This window comes from Salvelinus namaycush, unplaced genomic scaffold, assembly GCF_016432855.1.
Source record: "Salvelinus namaycush isolate Seneca unplaced genomic scaffold, SaNama_1.0 Scaffold1538, whole genome shotgun sequence".
Classification (NCBI taxonomy): domain Eukaryota; kingdom Metazoa; phylum Chordata; class Actinopteri; order Salmoniformes; family Salmonidae; genus Salvelinus; species Salvelinus namaycush.
Genome location: NW_024058273.1, coordinates 29199 through 45425, shown reverse-complemented (window position 1 = coordinate 45425; position 16227 = coordinate 29199). Strand labels below are relative to the sequence as shown.

The 16227-nt window shown below is 39.3% G+C and overlaps 6 non-coding genes and 2 pseudogenes across 6 annotated transcripts; all 8 read left to right on the top strand.

The window, feature by feature from the left end:
* The first annotated feature begins 1807 nt into the window (after positions 1 to 1807).
* LOC120036977 lies at positions 1808 to 1962 on the top strand (annotated as a pseudogene).
* Positions 1963 to 8989: 7027 nt separating this feature from the next.
* On the top strand, positions 8990 to 9153 carry LOC120036975. The gene has a single exon (XR_005474712.1). It is a non-coding gene; the product is annotated as a U1 spliceosomal RNA (small nuclear RNA).
* Positions 9154 to 9822: 669 nt separating this feature from the next.
* Positions 9823 to 9941, top strand: LOC120036969. Its single transcript, XR_005474708.1, has one exon. It is a non-coding gene; the product is annotated as a 5S ribosomal RNA (ribosomal RNA).
* Positions 9942 to 10664: 723 nt separating this feature from the next.
* On the top strand, positions 10665 to 10828 carry LOC120036974. The gene has a single exon (XR_005474711.1). It is a non-coding gene; the product is annotated as a U1 spliceosomal RNA (small nuclear RNA).
* A 667-nt stretch (positions 10829 to 11495) lies between these two features.
* LOC120036970 lies at positions 11496 to 11616 on the top strand (annotated as a pseudogene).
* Positions 11617 to 12333: 717 nt separating this feature from the next.
* LOC120036976 lies at positions 12334 to 12498 on the top strand. The gene has a single exon (XR_005474713.1). It is a non-coding gene; the product is annotated as a U1 spliceosomal RNA (small nuclear RNA).
* A 671-nt stretch (positions 12499 to 13169) lies between these two features.
* On the top strand, positions 13170 to 13288 carry LOC120036968. Its single transcript, XR_005474707.1, has one exon. It is a non-coding gene; the product is annotated as a 5S ribosomal RNA (ribosomal RNA).
* Positions 13289 to 14011: 723 nt separating this feature from the next.
* On the top strand, positions 14012 to 14175 carry LOC120036972. Its single transcript, XR_005474710.1, has one exon. It is a non-coding gene; the product is annotated as a U1 spliceosomal RNA (small nuclear RNA).
* The last annotated feature ends 2052 nt before the right edge of the window (positions 14176 to 16227 follow it).

Genomic DNA, 16227 nt, shown 5'->3' with positions numbered 1-16227 from the left:
TTCTTCCATTTCAGGCTATATATGACAATGTGGTTGAAGTAGATGAAGAAATAAGTAAAACTACTGTGGAGAATATGTACAAGAAAATATTAGGATGTATTCCCGGGGAGTGGGTGATTTTAATAAACAAAGAGGTGGTCAAAAGATCTAGGGCTTTACCAGTTTTATATTATGAAAGTAATGGGGAGAAACATGATTTATCAGGGCTAAAAGTTAAAATGGTTTATAGAAAATGTATTTTAAAAGAGATAAAAAGTCCTGCTGCGGAGAAAGTGTGGTCTAGGGTGTTTCCAAACATGGATGTAAAATCAATATGGAAGAATGTAAATGTAAAATATAATTTTATAGAATGTGAAGACAATGATTTTAAATTGAAACATAATAGGATTTTTACAAATGTGGTTTTGCATCAAATAAATAGGGATATTAAAAGAGAATGCGATATTTGTGGTACGGGGGTGGAAAATTTGATGCACTTTTTTATTGAATGTAGTAGGTTGAAAGACTTTCACGAGTTTTTAAAAGGGCTTTTAGTAAAACATTGGGGAGAAGAGATTTTTACTGGGGTGGAGTGGAGGAGGTTGTTTCTTTTTGGTGTAAATGGGAAAAGTAAAGTTTTAAATTTTAATTTGGTGAATTTTATACTAAGTCATGCTAGATATGCGATAAGATTAAGAAGGAATTTAGGTCATTATGAAGGGAAAATTGTGAGTGTGGAAGGTTTTTTTAGGAGCATATTAGAGAGAGATATAGAGATAATATATAGATACGGTGGAGGAAATTTTGAAAAATTGTTTGTGTGGGGGAGTACTTTTATTGAAATTCTGTCAAATGGGAAACTTGTATTTCATTATTAAGTGGATTTAGTGGATGATTGTGTTTTTTAATAGGTTTTATTTTATTTATTTTTTATTTTTTTATTTTGTAAAAGGATGAATTGTTCATCCTTTTTTATTATTGATTGAATGTTGTAAATATTATGTGTTTTTTCATAATAAAAGATAAAAAAAAAAAAAATACAGCCCGATCTCGTCTGATCTCGGAAGCTAAGCAGGGTCGGGCCTGGTTAGTACTTGGATGGGAGACCGCCTGGGAATACCAGGTGCTGTAAGCCTTTTGTCCACTAGGGGGTGTGGCATTATTTCATCAGCAACACTGCCTTGTAGTAAGCATTTGATGCTGAATTGACTAAATGCAGCTTCTATGGGCTAGTCTCCCCTGCCCTTTTAATACGATCAAAGTTCCTTGTGTTGTCAGGGAGCAACTGCCTTTTATTTATAAGACAAATAAGAATATTGTTACTGAATGCAGCTTGTGTGTGCTCTGTGCTCCCTCGCCCTGTTCAAATGATCAAAGGAAATAATGCTGGTGAGGAGTGGAACTGGACTGGTGTCTGATGGCCCTGTGTTTTCCATGTTGGAATTACAACCCTTCTTTTATGGAGTAAATCAAAAGCACAAGAGAATCTGAGATGTTATCGATAATAAATCAATTGGTTTCATGCATTTGTCTGTGTGTGTGTGTGTGTGTCTGAATGTGATTGTATTTCGTCATATCGCAAACATTTGTGATATCAGATAGGTTAAGATATTAAAAAGTAATTGGTGATTTTTTCGACAGTGTTGCATGATGGGAATCTAGTGGTTCACTGATATAATCTAGTAAACAAAATAAACTACTTTTTCACCACTCTGTGTGCAAGTGCATTCCTAAACGGCATTTAACGCAGGTCGATGTGATATGATATTATCAGAACACAAAGTGGTTACCGTTAGCGGAAAATGTTGGCACTGGAGAGACTTTTCCTCCACTAAGCAGAAGAGATACCGTGATCAAGAAGGTGGTTCACCCAGTGTGGGGCTCAGCCATTGCACTCTGGCTGTGCTGACCCCTTGCGAATTTTCCAAATGTGGGAATCTCGATTGCATAATTTATGGTAGTGGTCGTTTGCGCTTTACCTCTGATGTCTTTGTTAATAATAAACCTTTGCTTGGCGGCAGGCTTAAGGATGACTTGAGTCAACTGACTGTGCTTATGGAGATCTTTGAAGTCAGTTGTGAAAGAGACTTTGTGGACCAATCGAAAGGTGGAAACATTTGTTTGTAGCAAAACATTGTTGGCATTTTGTCGAAACATTATGTTGCGAAATGCAGCATTGTATTTATGCCACGCTGGTACTTCAATCAAGAGATAGTTGAGAAGCCAGTCTAACCCTCCCCCCCGGTCATGATGTGTCATGCGCTTCCAATATGAAATTGTCCATACATGCGTTCCTCCTTAGCACAGAACAATGCAATAGGTTTTCAACATCCAGAGCTTTTGTGTATTTATTGTGGCTAGTAGGATAGCTGCATGGGAAACTGTTGCTGATGATGTATTTGTCAGAAGTCATTGTATTTGTCCGTTTTTTCCCACAAGGCTGAAATATGTGCCCTCGCTTTGAAATGTTAGCAAGGTTTGTTTGTATTTCATCCAACTATCTGTGCTAAAAAGTGATGGCTACAGTATATGTAATTTCTTCCACTTTTTGAGTGAGCCAAAGTTCAAGCTGCTTATCTAATTGGTGAGAATGCAATGTCTGTTTATCAGACTCACTTTGACTTTATATGGTGTACCAAGAGATGTACCTTCGCTTACGGCCATACCAGCCTGAATGCGCATTTCCTGATTGGAGAAGTGACGACAGGTGCGAGTGTCTGAGCTGTGAGTGAGTGTTTGCTGGAGAGTGTTTGCTCGAGAGCTATTTTTGTTAATTAATTGGTTTTTGCAATATAATTTATTATTTTCTTCAGTTGAATAGTTTTAAGTTTGGTTAGTCTTCCCCCTTGCAGTTTTTCTGCTTGGGGGAGAGTTTTTTGGATTCATTTTTTTACTATGACGGACAACATGGAAAAGACAAACGGAATGGACAAAGACAACGAAAAGGCGCAACGGAAGAAAAATGAAGATAAAGAAGAAATGAAATATGGCAAGGAATACACGGTGGCAATTGAGTTGGAAGGAGAAGACAAGGTGACGACAATGGAACTACTAAGAGCAATTAAGGAGGTGTGTGGAGAGGTGGTGGGATGCCGAATGAAAGGGGAGAAGAAGTACGAAATTACGATGAGAAATGAAAAAGGAAAAGAACGTCTAATGGATGGATTAAGAATAAAGGATACAAAGATTCTGGCGAGAGATATTAATGTGAAGGAAGTGGTGGTGTCGTTCATGAATCTCCCAGTATATGTAGAAGACGGTGTGATACTGGGCAAGCTGAGTAGCTGGGGAGTGGCGGCTGTCTCGGAGATAAGGAGGAGAGTTTGGCCAGGAACAGAGGTGGTTGACGGGACACGTTTCTGCAAGGTCAAGTTCACAGAAAAAGTGACATCATTACCTTATTCTACAAGAATTGAGACGTTGGAGGGAGCAGAATATTTCAGAGTCATCCATGACAAACAGGTCAGAGTGTGTCGTATGTGTATTCAACCCGGGCACATAGTTAAAGACTGCCCGGAATTTAAGTGTTTTAAGTGTGGCAATCAAGGACACTATGCGAGGGAATGTGATGGAGAGAAGGAAAGGAATTTTTGTGGTGGATGCAGAAAGAGAGTGGCGGAGTGCAACTGTGGAGAGGTTAGGGCTGGAGAGGGGAGTCAAACACTATTCGAGGAAGCAGTTGTATTGTCGAAAGAAGGAGAAGAAGATGGAGGAGAGGACGTGGTGGAGGGTGGAGAGACGGAGGAAGGAAGAAGGAAGAAGGACCAGAAGATAAATGAAATTGGGAGCAGTATGGACTCAGAAGTAAGAAGAGGGAGTTTTCAGGAGGAGGGGGGGAGTGGAATGGGGGGAAGCACGGGGGACTCACAGGTTTTGGGGGAAGGCACAGCACTAACAAGTAGCTCGGGGGGTGAAGAAATGGAGGGGGTTATGGAGTTGATGACAATACCAGAGACGGTGATGAGCACGGGGAGCACAACGACTATACAAGAAAGCGGAGATGAATACGGGGAGCACAACGGATGTGGATGTCAAGAGGGTGAGTTGGCTGGAAAACATGGACTTGGAAGAGATATCGGATACGGAGGATGGAGAAAAGATTGAAAGAACGAGGGAAGGATACAGGAAGAGGAAAGCGGCGGGAAGAGGGGGAGAGAAAGGGTGGAAGAGGAAAGAAACTGGATAACAGGTAGAGGAAAATGAAATTATATTTTATCATTTTATTATTTATTAGAATGGTAAATATAATGTCAATAAATGCAAATGGATTGAGGACAATGGGAAAATTTAATAGAATAATAAAAATGAAGAAGTCAGATATTTTATGTATTCAAGAGACGCACTGGGATAATGTATGTGTTTTAGAAGTTAAAAAAATATGGAGGGATTTTATTTATGTAAACAACGGCAGAGGGAATTCAAGTGGGGTTGCTATTTTATTGAGGAGGGATGTGGTGGATAATGTGAAACAGATATATAATGATAATAATGGGAGGATTTTAATTGTAGATTTTGAATATATGAGTATGGTTTTTAGAATTATAAATATTTATGCGCCTAATACTGAAATAGAGCGCAAAGATTTATTTTTAGAAATAGGGAAATGGTGTGAGGGAAACTGTATTGTAGTTGGGGATTTTAATGTTAAAATGGATAGACTGGATATGACAAGAGGAGCTATTTTTAGAAGTGATGTATCTAGGGGGGTTTTAAAGAAGATGATGTTAGAAAAAGGAATAATTGATATATGGAGAGAGGAAAATCCAGAAAAAAGAGAATTTTCTAGAAGGCAGGTGGTTTTAGGGGATTTGAAACAAACGAGGATAGATCTGGTTTTAGTAAAAGAAGGTTTAAGGAATTTTATGAAAGATATTAAGTATGTTTTTACAACTTTTAGTGATCATGCAGGTTTAACATTTTCAGTGGGATTAGATAAGGAAAGAACAGGGGGTGGAATATGGTGTATGAATGCAGGGTATTTGGGAGATGAGGAATATGGGAAACAACTTAAATCTTTGATAGCATGTGAAATGGAGGATAAGCAGAAAGAGAATGATAAGTGTTCATGGTGGGATAAGGTTAAGGAAAAAATAAAAGTTTTTAGTATAGGATATGCAAGGAAAAAGAGAGGTAGGATGAAAAGAGAAGAAAATGAGTTGAGGGCTAAATTGGATAAAGAAATGAGGAAGTGTGACAGTGAACCTAATTATAATATAGGAAAGTTTTTGGAATTAAAAGCACAATTGACTAAATATGAAATAGATAAGTGTAAGGGTGCAATTATAAGAAGTAAGGCAAAGTATGTTTTGGAGGGGGAGAAATGTACTTCATTTTTTCTTGGTTTAGAGAAGAATAAACAGAGGAGAACATATATTAGAGAGATCGAAAATATAAAGGGTGAAGTTGTCAATGATTATGTAGAGGTTTTAGAAACAGTGCAGAATTTTTATAAGGATTTATTTAAGAAAGGGGAGGTGGATGAGGGGTGTGTAAAGGAGATATTGGATAGTGTGGATGTGCAAATTAATGTAGAGGATAAACAAATGTGTGATGGGAAGATAACATTGACTGAAGTTAAAGATGCGATTAAGGGTTTACAAGTAAATAAGAGTCCTGGAGTAGATGGAATAATTGCAGAGTTTTATAAAATATATGCCAGTTTTTTAGCACCTATTTTATTGGAAGTTTATCAATATATGGAGGATAATGATAGTATTTCTGAATCTATGGTGACAGGGCTGATAACGATTTTATATAAAAATAAGGGGAGTAAATTAAAATTGGAGAATTATAGGCCAATTAGTTTATTAAATTCGGATTATAAGATTTTAGCAAAGATACTGGCAAATAGAATGAAGCAAGTTTTAAATGATATTATAGCACCTACACAGAATTATAGTGTGCCTGGTAGAGATATTGCGGATACAATTAATACAATTAGAGATGTGATAAATAAAATGAATCATGATAAGATGGGGGGAATTGTTTTAAGCATAGATTTAAATAAAGCTTTTGATAGGGTGGAACATGATTTTATGTTTAGGGTAATGGATAAATATGGTTTTGGTAATAGAATAATAGGATGGATAAAATTATTATATAAGAAGGCAAAAAGTAGGGTGAAATGTAATGGGGTTTTAACCGATTCTTTTATTCTTGAGAGATCTGTGAGACAGGGGTGTCCTTTATCAGCTTTATTATTCGTTTTATCGGTAGAACCTTTAGCAGCATTTCTTAAAAGAGATAATCTTATAAATTGTGTAGAGACTCCGCAAGGAGGTTTTAGTTTGATACATCAATACGCAGATGATACCACTATAACAGTTAGAGATGAGGGTAGTGTAAAAAGGGTGATGGAGTGTTTTAAAGTATATGGACAAGCATCGGGTGCAAAGGTTAACATGGAGAAGTCAGTAGTAATGTATATTGGGAAGATTAATGAGGGGAATTTTCCTTTTAAAGTGGTTAAAGATTATTTTAAGGTATTAGGAGTGTTTTTAGGGGTGAAAGAAATGGAAGCTAGGGATTTGACATGGAGTGGTGTAATAAATAAAGTTAGAAAGGTGGTAAATATGTGGAGGGGGAGGTCTTTGAAATTAAAAGGGAAAGTAATTGTCATAAATTCATTGTTGATGTCAATATTTATTTATGTAATGAATGTTTTGGATATGCCAGAATGGGTTTTATCTGAAATGAATAAAATTGTAGTTGATTTTTTATGGGAAGGGAAGGGGGTGAGAATAGCTTTTAAAACTTTGATTGCAGGTTATGAGGAGGGGGGTTTGAAGTTGGTAGATTTAAGTGTAAGGAAAACAGCAATTAGAGTAAAAATGGTACGGAAATATTTATTTGGTGAATTGGATTATGGGTGGAAAAGGTTTTTTAAAGAGTATTTGCAGGAGGTTGGGAGGATGGGGGACAATGGTTTATTGATGAGTATGAAGAAGGAAATGTTAGGTAATATACCTTTGTTTTACAGAGAAGTGTTTGAGGCTTGGGGGCGGTTTTTACCAAATATTTATTATGAATGTACCAGTTTAGAAAATATTTTAAATCAGCCGATATTTTTAAATCCAAAGATAAAGTGCAATAATATGATGTTGTTTTGTAAATATTTTATGAGGGCTGGGATGAGGCAGATAGGTGACATAGCATATGAGGTAATTCCTGGGTTTCTTCCATTTCAGGCTATATATGACAATGTGGTTGAAGTAGATGAAGAAATAAGTAAAACTACTGTGGAGAATATGTACAAGAAAATATTAGGATGTATTCCCGGGGAGTGGGTGATTTTAATAAACAAAGAGGTGGTCAAAAGATCTAGGGCTTTACCAGTTTTATATTATGAAAGTAATGGGGAGAAACATGATTTATCAGGGCTAAAAGTTAAAATGGTTTATAGAAAATGTATTTTAAAAGAGATAAAAAGTCCTGCTGCGGAGAAAGTGTGGTCTAGGGTGTTTCCAAACATGGATGTAAAATCAATATGGAAGAATGTAAATGTAAAATATAATTTTATAGAATGTGAAGACAATGATTTTAAATTGAAACATAATAGGATTTTTACAAATGTGGTTTTGCATCAAATAAATAGGGATATTAAAAGAGAATGCGATATTTGTGGTACGGGGGTGGAAAATTTGATGCACTTTTTTATTGAATGTAGTAGGTTGAAAGACTTTCACGAGTTTTTAAAAGGGCTTTTAGTAAAACATTGGGGAGAAGAGATTTTTACTGGGGTGGAGTGGAGGAGGTTGTTTCTTTTTGGTGTAAATGGGAAAAGTAAAGTTTTAAATTTTAATTTGGTGAATTTTATACTAAGTCATGCTAGATATGCGATAAGATTAAGAAGGAATTTAGGTCATTATGAAGGGAAAATTGTGAGTGTGGAAGGTTTTTTTAGGAGCATATTAGAGAGAGATATAGAGATAATATATAGATACGGTGGAGGAAATTTTGAAAAATTGTTTGTGTGGGGGAGTACTTTTATTGAAATTCTGTCAAATGGGAAACTTGTATTTCATTATTAAGTGGATTTAGTGGATGATTGTGTTTTTTAATAGGTTTTATTTTATTTATTTTTTATTTTTTGATTTTGTAAAAGGATGAATTGTTCATCCTTTTTTATTATTGATTGAATGTTGTAAATATTATGTGTTTTTTCATAATAAAAGATAAAAAAAAAAAAAAAATACGCCCGATCTCGTCTGATCTCGGAAGCTAAGCAGGGTCGGGCCTGGTTAGTACTTGGATGGGAGACTGCCTGGGAATACCAGGTGCTGTAAGCATTTTGTCCACTAGGGTGTGCTCTGGCATTATTTCATCAGCAACACTGCCTTGTAGTAAGCATTTGATGCTGAATTGACTAAATGCAGCTTCTATGGGCTAGTCTCCCCTGCCCTTTTAATACGATCAAAGTTCCTTGTGTTGTCAGGGAGCAACTGCCTTTTATTTATAAGACAAATAAGAATATTGTTACTGAATGCAGCTTGTGTGTGCTTTGTGCTCCCTCGCCCTGTTCAAATGATCAAAGGAAATAATGCTGGTGAGGAGTGGAACTGGACTGGTGTCTGATGGCCCTGTGTTTTCCATGTTGGAATTACAACCCTTCTTTTACTGGAGTAAATCAAAAGCACAAGAGAATGTGAGATGTTATCGATAATAAATCAATTGGTTTCATGCATTTGTCTGTGTGTGTGTGTGTGTGTGTCTGAATGTGATTGTATTTCGTCATATCGCATACATTTGTGATATCAGACAGGTTAATTAAGATATTAAAAAGTCATTGGTGATTTTTTCTACAGTGTTGCATGATGGGAATCTAGTGGTTCACTGATATAATCTAGTAAACAAAATAAACAACTTTTTCACCACTCTGTCTGCAAGTGCATTCCTAAACGGCATTTCACGCAGGTCGAAGTGATGTGATATTATCAGAACACAAAGTGGTTACCGTTAGACGAAAATGTTGGCACTGGAGAGACTTGCCCTCCACCGATATGTATAAGTCATACTTACCTGGCAAGGGAGCTACCGTGATCAAGAAGGCGGTTCACCCAGGGCGAGGCTCAGCCATTGCACTCTGGCTGTGCTGACCCCTGCGAATTTCCCAAATGTGGAAATCTCGATTGCATAATTTATGGTAGTGGGGGACTGCGTTCGCGCTCTCCCCTGATGTCTTTGTTAATGATAAACCTTTGCTTGGCGGCAGGCTTGAGGATGACTTGAGTCAACTGACTGTGCTTATGGAGATCTTTGAAGTCAGTTGTGAAAGAGACTTTGTGGACCAATCGAAAGGTGGAAACATTTGTTTGTAGCAAAACATTGTTGGCATTTTGTCGAAACATCATGTTGCGAAATGCAGCATTGTATTTATGCCACGCTGGTACTTCAATCAAGAGATAGTTGAGAAGCCAGCTCTAACCCCCCCCCAGGTCATGATGTGTCATAGCGCTTACAATATGAAATTGTCCATACATGCGCTCCTCCTTAGCACAGAACAATGCAATAGGTTTTCAACATTCAGAGCTTTTGTGTATTTATTCTGGCTAGTAGGATAGCTGCATGGGAAACTGTTGCTGATGATGTATTTGTCAGAAGTCATTGTATTTGTCCGTTTTTTCCCACAAGGCTGAAATATGTGCCCTCGCTTTGAAATGTTAGCAAGGTTTGTTTGTATTTCATCCAACTATCTGTGCTAAAAAGTGATGGCTACAGTATATGTAATTTCTTCCACTTTTTGAGTGAGCCAAAGTTCAAGCTGCTTATCTAATTGGTGAGAATGCAATGTCTGTTTATCAGACTCACTTTGACTTTATATGGTGTACCAAGAGTTGTTCCTTCGCTTACGGCCATACCAGCCTGAATACGCCCGATCTCGTCTGATCTCGGAAGCTAAGCAGGGTCGGGCCTGGTTAGTACTTGGATGGGAGACTGCCTGGGAATACCAGGTGCTGTAAGCATTTTGTCCACTAGGGTGTGCTCTGGCATTATTTCATCAGCAACACTGCCTTGTAGTAAGCATTTGATGCTGAATTGACTAAATGCAGCTTCTATGGGCTAGTCTCCCCTGCCCTTTTAATACGATCAAAGTTCCTTGTGTTGTCAGGGAGCAACTGCCTTTTATTTATAAGACAAATAAGAATATTGTTACTGAATGCAGCTTGTGTGTGCTTTGTGCTCCCTCGCCCTGTTCAAATGATCAGAGGAATTAATGCTGGTGAGGAGAGGAACTGGACTGATGTCTGATGGCCCTGTGTTTTCCATGGTGGAATTACAACCCTTCTTTTACGGAGTAAATCAAAAGCACAAGAGAATGTGAGATGTTATCGATAATAAATCAATTGGTTTCATGCATTTGTCTGTGTGTGTGTGTGTGTGTGTGTCTGAATGTGATTGTATTTCGTCATATCGCATACATTTGTGATATCAGACAGGTTAATTAAGATATTAAAAAGTCATTGGTGATTTTTTCTACAGTGTTGCATGATGGGAATCTAGTGGTTCACTGATATAATCTAGTAAACAAAATAAACAACTTTTTCACCACTCTGTCTGCAAGTGCATTCCTAAACGGCATTTCACGCAGGTCGAAGTGATGTGATATTATCAGAACACAAAGTGGTTACCGTTAGACGAAAATGTTGGCACTGGAGAGACTTGCCCTCCACCGATATGTATAAGTCATACTTACCTGGCAAGGGAGCTACCGTGATCAAGAAGGCGGTTCACCCAGGGCGAGGCTCAGCCATTGCACTCTGGCTGTGCTGACCCCTGCGAATTTCCCAAATGTGGAAATCTCGATTGCATAATTTATGGTAGTGGGGGACTGCGTTCGCGCTCTCCCCTGATGTCTTGTTTGATGATAAACCTTGAGGTTGACTTTAGTCATCTGACTGTGCTTATGGAGATCTTTGAAGTCAGTTTTCAAAGAGATTTTGTGGACCAATCGAAAGGTGGACTAATCAAAAGGTGGAAACATTTGTTTGTAGCCAAACATTGTTGGCATTTTGTGGAAACATCATGTTGCGAAATGCAGCATGGTATTTATGCCACGCTGGTACTTCAATCAAGAGATAGTTGAAAAGCCGCTCTAACCCCACCCCCAGTCATGATGTGTCATACGCTTACAATATGAAATTGTCCATACATGCGCTCCTCCTTAGCCCAGAACAATGCAATAGTTTTTCAACATTCAGAGCTTTTGTGTATTTATTCTGGCTAGTAGGATAGCTGCATGGGAAATTGTTGCTAATGATGTATTTGTCAGAAGTCATTGTATTTGTCCGTTTTTTCCCACAAGGCTGAAATATGTGCCCTCGCTTTGAAATGTTAGCAAGGTTTGTTTGTATTTCATCCAACTATCTGTGCTAAAAAGTGATGGCTACAGTATATGTAATTTCTTCCACTTTTTGAGTGACCCAAAGTTCAAGCTGCTTATCTAATTGGTGAGAATGCAATGTCTGTTTATCAGACTCACTTTGACTTTATATGGTGTACCAAGAGATTGTTCCTTCGCTTACGGCCATTACCTAGCCTGAATACGCCCGATCTCGTCTGATCTCGGAAGCTAAGCAGGGTCGGGCCTGGTTAGTACTTGGATGGGAGACTGCCTGGGAATACCAGGTGCTGTAAGCATTTTGTCCACTAGGGTGTGCTCTTGCATTATTTCATCAGCAACACTGCCTTGTAGTAAGCATTTGATGCTGAATTGACTAAATGCAGCTTCTATGGGCTAGTCTCCCCTGCCCTTTTAATACGATCAAAGTTCCTTGTGTTGTCAGGGAGCAACTGCCTTTTATTTATAAGACAAATAAGAATATTGTTACTGAATGCAGCTTGTGTGTGCTTTGTGCTCCCTCGCCCTGTTCAAATGATCAAAGGAAATAATGCTGGTGAGGAGTGGAACTGGACTGGTGTCTGATGGCCCTGTGTTTTCCATGGTGGAATTACAACCCTTCTTTTACGGAGTAAATCAAAAGCACAAGAGAATGTGAGATGTTATCGATAATAAATCAATTGGTTTCATGCATTTGTCTGTGTGTGTGTGTGTGTGTGTCTGAATGTGATTGTATTTCGTCATATCGCATACATTTGTGATATCAGACAGGTTAAGATATTAAAAAGTTATTGGTGATTTTTTCTACAGTGTTGCATGATGGGAATCTAGTGGTTCACTGATATAATCTAGTAAACAAACTAAACTACTTTTTCACCACTCTGTCTGCAAGTGCATTCCTAAACGGCATTTAACGCAGGTCGATGTGATGTGATATTATCGGAACACAAAGTGGTTACCATTAGCCGAAAATGTTGGCACTGGAGACACTTGCCCTCCACCGATGACTATAACTCATACTTACCGGGCAAGGGAGATACCGTGATCAAGAAAGGCGGTTCACCCAGGGCGAGGCTTAGCCATTGCACGCCAGCTATGCTGACCCCTGTGAATTTCCCAAATGTGGAAATCTCGATTGCATAATTTATGGTAGTGGGGGACTGCGTCCGCGCTCTCCCCTGATGTCTTGTTTAATGACAAACCGTTGCTTGGCGGCAAGCTTGAGGATGACTTGAGCCAATTGCCCGTGCTTATGGAGATCTTTGAAGTCAGTTGTGATAGACACTTTGTGGACCAATTGAAAGGTAGAAACATTTGTTTGTAGCCAAACATTGTTGACATTTTGTGGAAACATCATGTTGCGAAATGCAGCATGGTATTTATGCCACGCTGGTACTTCAATCAAGAGATAGTTGAGAAGCCGCTCTAACCCCACCCCCAGGTCATGATGTGTCATACGCTTACAATATGAAATTGTCCATACATGCGCTCCTCCTTAGCACAGAACAATGCAATAGTTTTTCAACATTCAGAGCTTTTGTGTATTTATTCTGGCTAGTAGGCTAGCTGCATGGGGAACTTGTTGCTAATGATGTATTTGTCAGAAGTCATTGTATTTGTCCGTTTTTTCCCACAAGGCCTGAAATATGTGCCCTCGCTTTGAAATGTTAGCAAGGTTTGTTTGTATTTCATCCAACTATCTGTGCTAAAAAGTGATGGCTACAGTATATGTAATTTCTTCCACTTTTTGAGTGAGCCAAAGTTCAAGCTGCTGATCTAATTGGTGAGAATGCAATGTCTGTTTATCAGACTCACTTTGACTCTATATGGTGTACCAAGAGATTGTTCCTTCGCTTACGGCCATACCAGCCTGAATACACCCGATCTCGTCTGATCTCGGAAGCTAAGCAGGGTCGGGCCTGGTTAGTACTTGGATGGGAGACTGCCTGGGAATACCAGGTGCTGTAAGCATTTTGTCCACTAGGGTGTGCTCTTGCATTATTTCATCAGCAACACTGCCTTGTAGTAAGCATTTGATGCTGAATTGACTAAATGCAGCTTATATGGGCTAGTCTCCCCTGCCCTTTTAATACGATCAAAGTTCCTTGTGTTGTCAGGGAGCAACTGCCTTTTATTTATAAGACAAATAAGAATATTGTTACTGAATGCAGCTTGTGTGTGCTTTGTGCTCCCTCGCCCTGTTCAAATGATCAAAGGAAATTAATGCTGGTGAGGAGATGGAACTGGACTGATGTCTGATGGCCCTGTGTTTTCCATGGTGGAATTACAACCCTTCTTTTACGGAGTAAATCAAAAGCACAAGAGAATGTGAGATGTTATCGATAATAAATCAATTGGTTTCATGCATTTGTCTGTGTGTGTGTGTGTGTGTGTCTGAATGTGATTGTATTTCGTCATATCGCATACATTTGTGATATCAGACAGGTTAATTAAGATATTAAAAAGTCATTGGTGATTTTTTCTACAGTGTTGCATGATGGGAATCTAGTGGTTCACTGATATAATCTAGTAAACAAAATAAACAACTTTTTCACCACTCTGTCTGCAAGTGCATTCCTAAACGGCATTTCACGCAGGTCGAAGTGATGTGATATTATCAGAACACAAAGTGGTTACCGTTAGACGAAAATGTTGGCACTGGAGAGACTTGCCCTCCACCGATATGTATAAGTCATACTTACCTGGCAAGGGAGCTACCGTGATCAAGAAGGCGGTTCACCCAGGGCGAGGCTCAGCCATTGCACTCTGGCTGTGCTGACCCCTGCGAATTTCCCAAATGTGGAAATCTCGATTGCATAATTTATGGTAGTGGGGGACTGCGTTCGCGCTCTCCCCTGATGTCTTGTTTGATGATAAACCTTGAGGTTGACTTTAGTCATCTGACTGTGCTTATGGAGATCTTTGAAGTCAGTTTTCAAAGAGATTTTGTGGACCAATCGAAAGGTGGAAACATTTGTTTGTAGCAAAACATTGTTGGCATTTTGTCGAAACATTATGTTGCGAAATGCAGCATTGTATTTATGCCACGCTGGTACTTCAATCAAGAGATAGTTGAGAAGCCAGCTCTAACCCTCCCCCGGTCATGATGTGTCATACGCCCCTGCGCTTCCAATATGAAATTGTCCATACATGCGTTCCTCCTTAGCACAGAACAATGCAATAGGTTTTCAACATCAGAGCTTTTGTGTATTTATTGTGGCTAGTAGGATAGCTGCATGGGAAACTGTTGCTGATGATGTATTTGTCAGAAGTCATTGTATTTGTCCGTTTTTTTCCCACAAGGCTGAAATATGTGCCCTCGCTTTGAAATGTTAGCAAGGTTTGTTTGTATTTCATCCAACTATCTGTGCTAAAAAGTGATGGCTACAGTATATGTAATTTCTTCCACTTTTGAGTGACCCAAAGTTCAAGCTGCTTATCTAATTGGTGAAAATGCAATGTCTGTTTATCAGACTCACTTTGACTTTATATGGTGTACCAAGAGTATGTTCCTTCGCTTACGGCCATACCAGCCTGAATGCGCATTTCCTGATTGGAGAAGTGACGACAGGTGCGAGTGTCTGAGCTGTGAGTGAGTGTTTGCTGGAGAGTGTTTGCTCGAGAGCTATTTTTGTTAATTAATTGGTTTTTGCAATATAATTTATTATTTTCTTCAGTTGAATAGTTTTAAGTTTGGTTAGTCTTCCCCCTTGCAGTTTTTCTGCTTGGGGGAGAGTTTTTTGGATTCATTTTTTTACTATGACGGACAACATGGAAAAGACAAACGGAATGGACAAAGACAACGAAAAGGCGCAACGGAAGAAAAATGAAGATAAAGAAGAAATGAAATATGGCAAGGAATACACGGTGGCAATTGAGTTGGAAGGAGAAGACAAGGTGACGACAATGGAACTACTAAGAGCAATTAAGGAGGTGTGTGGAGAGGTGGTGGGATGCCGAATGAAAGGGGAGAAGAAGTACGAAATTACGATGAGAAATGAAAAAGGAAAAGAACGTCTAATGGATGGATTAAGAATAAAGGATACAAAGATTCTGGCGAGAGATATTAATGTGAAGGAAGTGGTGGTGTCGTTCATGAATCTCCCAGTATATGTAGAAGACGGTGTGATACTGGGCAAGCTGAGTAGCTGGGGAGTGGCGGCTGTCTCGGAGATAAGGAGGAGAGTTTGGCCAGGAACAGAGGTGGTTGACGGGACACGTTTCTGCAAGGTCAAGTTCACAGAAAAAGTGACATCATTACCTTATTCTACAAGAATTGAGACGTTGGAGGGAGCAGAATATTTCAGAGTCATCCATGACAAACAGGTCAGAGTGTGTCGTATGTGTATTCAACCCGGGCACATAGTTAAAGACTGCCCGGAATTTAAGTGTTTTAAGTGTGGCAATCAAGGACACTATGCGAGGGAATGTGATGGAGAGAAGGAAAGGAATTTTTGTGGTGGATGCAGAAAGAGAGTGGCGGAGTGCAACTGTGGAGAGGTTAGGGCTGGAGAGGGGAGTCAAACACTATTCGAGGAAGCAGTTGTATTGTCGAAAGAAGGAGAAGAAGATGGAGGAGAGGACGTGGTGGAGGGTGGAGAGACGGAAGAAGGAAGAAGGAAGAAGGACCAGAAGATAAATGAAATTGGGAGCAGTATGGACTCAGAAGTAAGAAGAGGGAGTTTTCAGGAGGAGGGGGGGAGTGGAATGGGGGGAAGCACGGGGGACTCACAGGTTTTGGGGGAAGGCACAGCACTAACAAGTAGCTCGGGGGGTGAAGAAATGGAGGGGGTTATGGAGTTGATGACAATACCAGAGACGGTGATGAGCACGGGGAGCACAACGACTATACAAGAAACGGAGATGAATACGGGGAGCACAACGGATGTGGATGTCAAGAGGGTGAGTTG